The sequence below is a fragment of the Hyla sarda genome, chromosome 9, assembly GCF_029499605.1.
Source record: "Hyla sarda isolate aHylSar1 chromosome 9, aHylSar1.hap1, whole genome shotgun sequence".
Classification (NCBI taxonomy): Eukaryota; Metazoa; Chordata; class Amphibia; order Anura; family Hylidae; genus Hyla; species Hyla sarda.
Genome location: NC_079197.1, coordinates 4,788,520 through 4,799,927, shown reverse-complemented (window position 1 = coordinate 4,799,927; position 11,408 = coordinate 4,788,520). Strand labels below are relative to the sequence as shown.

General features: G+C 38.3%; 1 long non-coding RNA gene across 1 annotated transcript in view; it reads right to left on the bottom strand.

Annotated features, from left to right (window-relative positions):
• The window catches only part of LOC130290579 (uncharacterized), a 102,458-nt gene that overhangs the window by 79,680 nt on the left and 11,370 nt on the right, over positions 1 to 11,408 (bottom strand). The window lies entirely within an intron of this gene.

Here is an 11,408-nt window from a genome sequence, read left to right as displayed (position 1 = left end):
GATCTCCCAGAAGATTCCATTGTGTCACTAAGATCCAAAGGAGTTCAGAAGCGTCAGACAAAACCTTTGTGAACATGCGGGTGCGAATAAAAAAAAAAAAAAAAACTTTCCCCACCGCTGCCGCCTTTTTATATATTTTAATATATATATTTCTATATATATTATTTAATTTGAAAAATATTTAAAAAAAATAAAAAGCCCTAGCCCCCATAAAATACACTAACAACTAAAAAAATAGAAATGGATTAGAAAACTATCAGGATGTAGAATTTTTTGCTGCAGATTTGGATGTGACTGAATTACAAATTGGTGGCTGATGAATGTTATATATTTTTATTGTCTAACTCCTTAACCCCTTAAGGATCGGGGGTTTTTGCATTTTCGTTTTTTGCTCCTTGCCTTTAAAAAATCATAACTCTTTAAATTTTGCACCTAAAAATCCATATGATGCTTTTTTTTTGTGCCACCAATTCTACTTTGTAATGACGTCAGTAATTTTACCCAAAAATCTACGGTGAAACGGAAAAAAAATAATTGTGCGACAAAATTGAAAAAAAAACGCCGTTTTGTAACTTTTGGGGGCTTCCGTTTCTACTTAGTACATTTTTCGGTAAAAATGACACCTTATCTTTATTCTGTAGGTCCATACGATTAAAATGATCCCCTACTTATATAGGTTTGATTTTGTCATCTTCTGGAAAAAATCATAACTACATGCAGGAAAATTAATACGTTTAAAATTGGCATCTTCTGACGCCTATAACTTTTTTATTTTTCCGTGTAGGGGGCGGTATGAGTGCTCATTTTTAGCGCCGTGATCTGAAGTTTTTAACGGTACCATTTTTGCATTGATAGGACTTATCATTTTGAAATGATATAAAAAGTGACCAAAAATGCACTATTTTGGACTTTGGAATTTTTTTGCGCGTACACCATTGACCAAGCGGTTTAATTAACGATATATTTTTATAATTCGGACATTTCCGCACGCGGTGATAGCATATATTTTTATTTTTATATACACAGTTTTTTTTTTTTATGGGAAAAGGGGGGTGATTCAAACTTTTAATAGGGGAGGGGTTAAATGATCTTTATTCACTTTTTTTTCACACTTTTTTTGTAGTGTTATAGGTCCCATAGGGACCTATAATACTGCACACACTGATCATTGTTATCCCATAGGGACCTATAACACTGTACACACTGATCATTGTTATCCCATAGGGACCTATAACACTGCACACACTGATCATTGTTATCCCTTAGGGACCTATAACACTGCACACACTGATCTCTTACACTGATCACTGTTATCCCATAGGGACTTATAACACTGCACACACTGATCTTTATCATTGATCACTGGTTTCTCATAGGAAACCAGTGATCGATGATTCTGCCGCATGACTGCTCATGCCTGGATCTCAGGCACTGAGCAGTCATTCGGCGATCGGACAGCGAGGAGGCAGGTAGGGGCCCTCCCGCTGTCCTGTAAGCTTTACGGGATGCCGCGGCTATCCCGAACAGCCCACTGAGTTAACCGGCAGCTTTCACTTTCAGCCCCGCGGCTCAGCTCTGAGCGCGCGGCTAAAGGGTTAATAGCGTTCGGCGCTGCGCGCTATTAGCGGTGGGTCCCGGCTTCACTATGACGCAGGGCCCGCCGTGATATGATGCGGGGTTACCGTGTAACCCCGCGTTATATCACGGGAGCAGGACCAAGGACGTACCAGTACGTCCTTGGTCCTTAAGGGGTTAAAGATGTAGGGCGTACCTATACGCCCGGTCCCAGTGTTTAAAACGGGGTCATGCCGTGACCCCGCATCACACCGGGTCGGTCCCGGCTGCTAATCATAGCCGGGACCTTGGGCTAACAGCGTGCGGCATCAATCGTTGTGCCGCGCGCTGTTAACCCTTCAGACGCGGTGATCAAAGTTGACCACCGCGTCTGAAAGCGAAAGTAAACGCTTCCCGGCAGCTCAGTCAGGCTGATCAGGACATCGCTAGAAAATCAAGATGTTCCGATCAGCTGGGACGCAGGCGGAGGTCTCCTTACTTGTCTCTGCGGCGTCTGATCGTCGATTGATTGCTCCAAGCCTGAGCTACAGGCTTGAGCAATCGAGCCCCTATCTGACTGATCCATGCAAAGCTATGGCTCTGCAGGGATCAGCAATGGAGATCAGTGTGTGCAGTGTTATAGGTCCCTATGGGATAACAATGATCAGTATAAGAGATCAGTGTGTGCAGTGTTATAGTCTCCTATGGGAGCTATAGCACTGCAAAAAAAAAGTGAAGAAAACAAAAGTTAACAAAGGTCATTTAACCCCTTCCCTAATAAAAGTTTGAATCACCTCCCTTTTCCCATAAAAAAAAAGTGTAAATAAACATATGTGTTATCGCCACGTGTGGAAATGTCCGAACTATAAAAATATATCGTTAATTAAATATCATGAAAAAATGAATAAAAAGTGATCAAAAAGTCCAATCAATACAAAAATGGTACCGATAAAAACTTCAGATCACGGTGCAAAAAATTAGCTCTCACACCGGCCCGTATGCGGAAAAATAAAAAAAGTTATAGGGGTCAAATTTTCCTGCATGTAGTTATGATTTTTTCCGAAGTACGACAAAATCCAACCTATATAAGTAGGGGATCATTTTAATCGTATGGACCTACAGAATAATAAGGTGTTATTTTTACCGAAAAATGAACTGCGTAGAAACGGAAGCTCCCAAAATTTACAAAATGAAATTTTTTCTTCGATTTTGTCACACAATGAATTTTTTTTCCGTTTCGCCGTGGATTTTTGGGTGAAATGACTAATGTCACTAAAAAGTAGAATTGGTGGCGCAAGAAATAAGAAATCATATGGAATTTTATGTGCAAAACTGAAAGCATTAAGATTTTTAGAAGGTGATGAGGAAAAAATGAAAATGCAAAAACGGAAAAACCCTGCGTCCTTAAATTAAGGGGCTAAAATTATACAAAAAAAAAAAGTAACATTATCCTGCAGGTCCCATGAAGAGTCGCCATTCACAGGATCTTTGCTGTGGCTTTGTATATCTGAGGCCTAGTTTTTATCATGCATTGGATAAACAAATGTGTATATATATATTGAATATATATTTTCCAGATAAAATATTTTGTAACTTTTTTTTATTGTGGTGTTTGTTTATTTTATCAGATTTTTGGGGGCTATATCATCCTGTGCTTTAATGTTTTGTCTGATGGGGTTATCCATGTTCTTACTAACGGGAAGTGTGTGTGTGGTGTGTTCTTGTGTATACCTTGTGCTTACCTATCTTAGATGATGTGGCAGGCATAGGGGTTTTCAGCCAAATTGATTTCATTTTTATCACAAAAATTTTTTCCTAATGCTGCCTACATTTCCCATGAATCATCTGGCTTTGCAGAGAGGAGGTTGAGTCTGATCACTGCACCTGGTCATCTAGTTAGGTTGCTGGTGCTGGTGGTCACTGAAAAGACTCATAAGTGGGTTGGGATCAGTTTACTTATGCGTTTTCCTATTCAAAGAACTATTGTAATGAGACAAAGGGGATTTCACCTATAATTGCAATTGTGATTTTGGCTGTTTTTTTTACTGGGATTTTTCAATATAGCTGTACAAATTACATGTTTTTTCTGTGATTTGCACAATTGCGGTAAAAACTTAAACTAAGCAAAGGTGTAAATACAGACTCAGGAGAGGTATACAAAAATACAGATAGAGCTGGACGGTTAAAATTACTATATATCCTAATCACATAGATATAGCAACAGCAGCAGTATACAGATAGAGCTGGAGGCGAGGGATATAACTACTATATATCCTGATCCTATAGAGATAGAGCTGGAGGGGAGGTGTATAACTACTATATATCTTGATCCCATAGAGAGAGCAGCAGTATACAGATAGAGCTGGAGGGGAGGTGTATAACAACTATATATATATTGATCCCATAGAGAGAGAGAGCTGGAGGGGAGGTGTATAACTACTATACATCTTGATCCCATAGAGATAGCAGCAATATACAGATAGAGCTGGAGGGGAGGTGTATAACTACTATAAATATCCTGATCCCATAGAGATTGCAGCAACAGTATACAGATAGAGCTGGGGGAAGGGGTCAAGGATCTAGCCAGATGGATCTGATGGGTAATGTCATCCTGTAGTTTACAGAAGGTCAGCTGACCACTTTCTAATTAAACAACAAAACCTGTGACCACTTGACAAAGTTACAGTAATGAAACAAAGGTGGGTGATATGGCCATAAAAAGAAACAAACCAGGAGCACTTATTTACATTGTCACTGTTAGGTTTGTTCTTACTGTGGACCTTTTTTTTAACTTTTTATATACCATGCTTTATAATTAAAACATTTTTATTTTTTATTTTTTTTAAACATAGCAGGGTTTTTTCCTTACATGATTTTTATTGGTTTAAATGGTCAACACCTTACAACAAATCCACAAAGCAGAAAGAATATACTGGAATCAGGTACCTGATAAATATCTGGAGATCGGGGGGGGGGGGGGGGGCACCGCGAGAATAGGACGCAGAGGCATCTGAGGATGAGATGATCTGCAGAGTCCAGGAGTCTCACAATCCATGCATGTTCTGACCTTGTAAATGTGGCTGTGCGAAAGGGGATGAGAACGTTCCAATGATGACCGCCTGACACTGGTGCAGATAGTCCCAGCATGTCTGATACAGACTCGTATATGGGATGTGTTATAACTGGTACATTTCTTTTAACTTTAATGAATCCATGAAAATCGAAATGATATAAAGCTGTTTTGGAACTGTTCCCCTCGTCAGCAGAGAGCAGGGTGTTCGGGCTTGGGAATAGGCCTGGCACCTAAGAGGGTAAGTACGGAGACACCATTCCTGGTGTGTAGAGATTCAAAGGCCTTTGTGTGTGTGTGTGTGTGTGTGTGTGTATATATATATATGTGTGTATATATATATATATATATATATATATATATATATATATAGAAACCAAAAACAGGCGCAGCACTCCAAAAAATAGTGTGATTTAATATCTCATGTCAGCATTACAACGTTTCAACTCCTCCTGGAGCCATTTTCAAGCATAGTGATATACAAACACCACAGGGCTTTTATGCCCCAAACAATTAATTAGTGCAAAGCAATTCATAAAGTGCCAATCATATAAATATCATATAAAAATATAAACAGTGCATTACATAATTATATAGCACATAGTGCATCAGTGTAAATGGAGTGCTATGGTGCATATAGTGCATAAAAATATACAAAAAGTTAAAATACAGCTTGAAAATACATCTCAAGATATGATTGCATATAATCATGTAATCATAAACACCTGTGTATATAATGAACATCATAAAATAGTACATACTGCATAGTGAGGAGGAAACATCCACCTGCTCCATACAATGGCGCCGCGAGCGTGGGCTGCTAGCTACTGCGTCTGCGCAAACAGGCTGTGAATACTTCCGCATACACACTCGCGGTCATGTGACTCACCCGCTCACGTGATCCGCTACCCCGGCAACGGCCATCGCTGTCTGCGAGGCAGTATACAGAGGCAGCCGGAGCACGATCGCAGGCGACAATCCAGACCGCGAGATGTGTATATGTAGAAATGAAGAAAACAAGAACACAGGTATCAGCAAAGGAGAGGGCATGAACAGGACCGTGGATTCAGATGCCAGAACAAGGGGGTTACACGGCGCATAACAGAATAAAAGAAAATTAAGAGCAAAAAGCATGAAAAAACAAATAATAAAAAAAGAAGAATAAAAATAAAAATAATAATAAAAATAAAAAAATATAAAAAAATAATAAAAATAAAAATATAATCCATAAAGCATTGTTTCTTTTTTTGTTTCTTTTTTTACAATAATGTTTTCATTGTTTTTATAGAATCTTAATAGGGTTACACCTTGTTGGGCCAGGGATAGATAACTGGCTTAACCCCTAATAGGGCCAAGGAGTCATCCATCAAAGGGGGGACGCCTGTGTTCAGGACCGTCAAGCCCTCACCCCACTGGATTCACCCCACCTGGGCTACGTTCAAGGGCGCCCGCTTATTCAGCAGCGCTGAACCCTAGGCGTACTGCCTAGTGTAGTTCCAAATAAAAAGAACAGAACATAATTAAAAAATAAATAAACAAAAATATATGCAAAACAATATATTCTTTTTATCATATAAGAAAATATAGAAAAATAAATATAAAGACAGAAATGAAAAAAATAGAAATTTTTGAAAAATACCCAGAAAGATGTACTGTGCGCATATATACCCCACATGATGGAATCCACCAACCACGGTCCAATTAGTACCACAACAGTGCTTAATCTGTGTAACTTTATTTAATTCATCAGATAGTAATAATACAAAAAATTATAATTTAAAGATATTGTAGAAATTTATCTTAGTTCACATATGTTGGAGTAGGTGATGTCTCCTCCTACGGTTGTAGAAATCTAAAAAATAAAATAAAAAAACATATTATTAGAATTATGACATTGTATTTGTATATCACATTACATATGTATAGAGGAGGTAAGTATAACAATGGATAAATGGAATTCAGGGGCTGTTTATAAGCCACCTATGTGTGTAAGTTTTCTACATAATATTGAAATCCGCATTAAGACCATAGGGACGTAGTGTTTTGAGTTTATGTATCCACCATAATTCACGTCGTTTCAAGATAGCTAATCTATCACCCCCTCTCACAGGATGTGGTATATGATCAATTGCCATAAAACGTAGGTCCTTCTCCAAGTGGCCAAGCTCAGTGAAGTGCTTGGACACCGGGAGATCTAACCGACGTTTACGTATGCTAAACCTATGGTTATTAATTCTAGTTTTCAAATTCAAAGTAGTTTGCCCCACGTAGACCAAATTACATGGGCAGGTCAGAATATAAATTACCCAGGTTGAGTCACACGTGAGGTAAAATTTAAGAGGATATTCCACCCTGGTCTCTGGATGTCTAAAGCTAGATCCCTTTATCATAAATTTACAATCCACACATGTTAGACATGGAAAAGAGCCAAAATTACGTATACTGAGTACAGTCTGTCTAAGGGTTTGGGGTGGGTCAATAGTAGATTTTACCAGTTTATCCCTCAAATTTCTTGCTCTTTTATAGGACATCAAGGGAAATGTGGAAAACTCCTCAATTCCCTTGAAACTTTTTTGTAATATGGTCCAGTGTTTGTTAATAACACCCGCAATTTTACCACTATGGTTATTATACACTGATGTGAAAGGAATTCTTCTTGTTTTTTGTGTCTTACTAACTTTCGTCAAAGTAGATTGTCTATCAAGAGTCTGTAATTTATTTCGCTGTCTATCAACTATGTCTTTTGGATACCCTCTCTCCAAAAAATTGGAAGAGATGGTGTCCAAAGTAGAGTCCAGAGTTAATTCGTCACTTACTATTCGTTTTGCTCTAAGTAACTGGCTGTACGGGAGTGATTCGATCATCCGTCTAGGGTGACAACTCTTGAAATGCAATAGCGTATTTTTGTCTGTTGGTTTAGTGTACAAAGACGTAAAAATCTGTCCATTCTTTTTGCCCACCCAGACATCAAGAAAACTGATGCCCTCTAGGGAGGAAGTCATAGTAAATTCAATGTTGGGGTCAATAGAATTTAGAAATTGGTGGAATAGATTTAATTCATCCATAGAACCATTCCACAGGAGGAAGATGTCATCAATATATCGCCACCATGCCAGACAATGTCTGGCATGGTGGGACGGGTAGATGACATCCTCCTCCATTGTGGCAACATACAAGTTGGCATACATGGGTGCGACATTCGTCCCCATAGCGGTCCCGACTAATTGTAAATAAAATTTTTTTTCAAACATAAAGTAATTATTAGTAAGTATAAGTTCTAATAAATCTAACATGAACTGTCGGGCCGCTATGGGGAATTCGGATGTCGCTAATACTCTAGAAATTGCCATTAAACCTCGTTCATGACTAATCGAGGTGTACAGACTCGTGATATCAAATGACACCAAAATGGTGTCTTCTCGAGTCTGTACATCTTGGATCTTATTTAGAAAATCGGTAGTGTCTTGTATATAGGACTGAGTCCTAAAAACAAAAGGTCTAAGAACCCTATCGAGAAAAATGGAAGCATTACTGAGGAGTGAATTACGCCCAGAAACTATAGGGCGGCCTGGTGGATTAACCAAAGATTTGTGTATTTTGGGGAGAACATAAATGACAGGTGTAACCGGATTCTTAACTACAAGAAATTCTCTAAGGCTCTCATCAATGATGCCTTCCACAAATGCTTGTTCTACAATAGATGTAAGTTTCCCCAATATAACTTTTTTAGTTATATTGGGGAAACTTACATCTATTGTAGAACAAGCATTTGTGGAAGGCATCATTGATGAGAGCCTTAGAGAATTTCTTGTAGTTAAGAATCCGGTTACACCTGTCATTTATGTTCTCCCCAAAATACACAAATCTTTGGTTAATCCACCAGGCCGCCCTATAGTTTCTGGGCGTAATTCACTCCTCAGTAATGCTTCCATTTTTCTCGATAGGGTTCTTAGACCTTTTGTTTTTATGACTCAGTCCTATATACAAGACACTACCGATTTTCTAAATAAGATCCAAGATGTACAGACTCGAGAAGACACCATTTTGGTGTCATTTGATATCACGAGTCTGTACACCTCGATTAGTCATGAACGAGGTTTAATGGCAATTTCTAGAGTATTAGCGACATCCGAATTCCCCATAGCGGCCCGACAGTTCATGTTAGATTTATTAGAACTTATACTTACTAATAATTACTTTATGTTTGAAAAAAAATTTTATTTACAATTAGTCGGGACCGCTATGGGGACGAATGTCGCACCCATGTATGCCAACTTGTATGTTGCCACAATGGAGGAGGATGTCATCTACCCGTCCCACCATGCCAGACATTGTCTGGCATGGTGGCGATATATTGATGACATCTTCCTCCTGTGGAATGGTTCTATGGATGAATTAAATCTATTCCACCAATTTCTAAATTCTATTGACCCCAACATTGAATTTACTATGACTTCCTCCCTAGAGGGCATCAGTTTTCTTGATGTCTGGGTGGGCAAAAAGAATGGACAGATTTTTACGTCTTTGTACACTAAACCAACAGACAAAAATACGCTATTGCATTTCAAGAGTTGTCACCCTAGACGGATGATCGAATCACTCCCGTACAGCCAGTTACTTAGAGCAAAACGAATAGTAAGTGACGAATTAACTCTGGACTCTACTTTGGACACCATCTCTTCCAATTTTTTGGAGAGAGGGTATCCAAAAGACATAGTTGATAGACAGCGAAATAAATTACAGACTCTTGATAGACAATCTACTTTGACGAAAGTTAGTAAGACACAAAAAACAAGAAGAATTCCTTTCACATCAGTGTATAATAACCATAGTGGTAAAATTGCGGGTGTTATTAACAAACACTGGACCATATTACAAAAAAGTTTCAAGGGAATTGAGGAGTTTTCCACATTTCCCTTGATGTCCTATAAAAGAGCAAGAAATTTGAGGGATAAACTGGTAAAATCTACTATTGACCCACCCCAAACCCTTAGACAGACTGTACTCAGTATACGTAATTTTGGCTCTTTTCCATGTCTAACATGTGTGGATTGTAAATTTATGATAAAGGGATCTAGCTTTAGACATCCAGAGACCAGGGTGGAATATCCTCTTAAATTTTACCTCACGTGTGACTCAACCTGGGTAATTTATATTCTGACCTGCCCATGTAATTTGGTCTACGTGGGGCAAACTACTTTGAATTTGAAAACTAGAATTAATAACCATAGGTTTAGCATACGTAAACGTCGGTTAGATCTCCCGGTGTCCAAGCACTTCACTGAGCTTGGCCACTTGGAGAAGGACCTACGTTTTATGGCAATTGATCATATACCACATCCTGTGAGAGGGGGTGATAGATTAGCTATCTTGAAACGACGTGAATTATGGTGGATACATAAACTCAAAACACTACGTCCCTATGGTCTTAATGCGGATTTCAATATTATGTAGAAAACTTACACACATAGGTGGCTTATAAACAGCCCCTGAATTCCATTTATCCATTGTTATACTTACCTCCTCTATACATATGTAATGTGATATACAAATACAATGTCATAATTCTAATAATATGTTTTTTTATTTTATTTTTTAGATTTCTACAACCGTAGGAGGAGACATCACCTACTCCAACATATGTGAACTAAGATAAATTTCTACAATATCTTTAAATTATAATTTTTTGTATTATTACTATCTGATGAATTAAATAAAGTTACACAGATTAAGCACTGTTGTGGTACTAATTGGACCGTGGTTGGTGGATTCCATCATGTGGGGTATATATGCGCACAGTACATCTTTCTGGGTATTTTTCAAAAATTTCTATTTTTTTCATTTCTGTCTTTATATTTATTTTTCTATATTTTCTTATATGATAAAAAGAATATATTGTTTTGCATATATTTTTGTTTATTTATTTTTTAATTATGTTCTGTTCTTTTTATTTGGAACTACACTAGGCAGTACGCCTAGGGTTCAGCGCTGCTGAATAAGCGGGCGCCCTTGAACGTAGCCCAGGTGGGGTGAATCCAGTGGGGTGAGGGCTTGACGGTCCTGAACACAGGCGTCCCCCCTTTGATGGATGACTCCTTGGCCCTATTAGGGGTTAAGCCAGTTATCTATCCCTGGCCCAACAAGGTGTAACCCTATTAAGATTCTATAAAAACAATGAAAACATTATTGTAAAAAAAGAAACAAAAAAAGAAACAATGCTTTATGGATTATATTTTTATTTTTATTATTTTTTTATATTTTTTTATTTTTTTATTTTTATTATTATTTTTATTTTTATTCTTCTTTTTTTATTATTTGTTTTTTCATGCTTTTTGCTCTTAATTTTCTTTTATTCTGTTATGCGCCGTGTAACCCCCTTGTTCTGGCATCTGAATCCACGGTCCTGTTCATGCCCTCTCCTTTGCTGATACCTGTGTTCTTGTTTTCTTCATTTCTACATATACACATCTCGCGGTCTGGATTGTCGCCTGCGATCGTGCTCCGGCTGCCTCTGTATACTGCCTCGCAGACAGCGATGGCCGTTGCCAGGGTAGCGGATCACGTGAGCGGGTGAGTCACATGACCGCGAGTGTGTATGCGGAAGTATTCACAGCCTGTTTGCGCAGACGCAGTAGCTAGCAGCCCACGCTCGCGGCGCCATTGTATGGAGCAGGTGGATGTTTCCTCCTCACTATGCAGTATGTACTATTTTATGATGTTCATTATATACACAGGTGTTTATGATTACATGATTATATGCAATCATATCTTGAGATGTATTTTC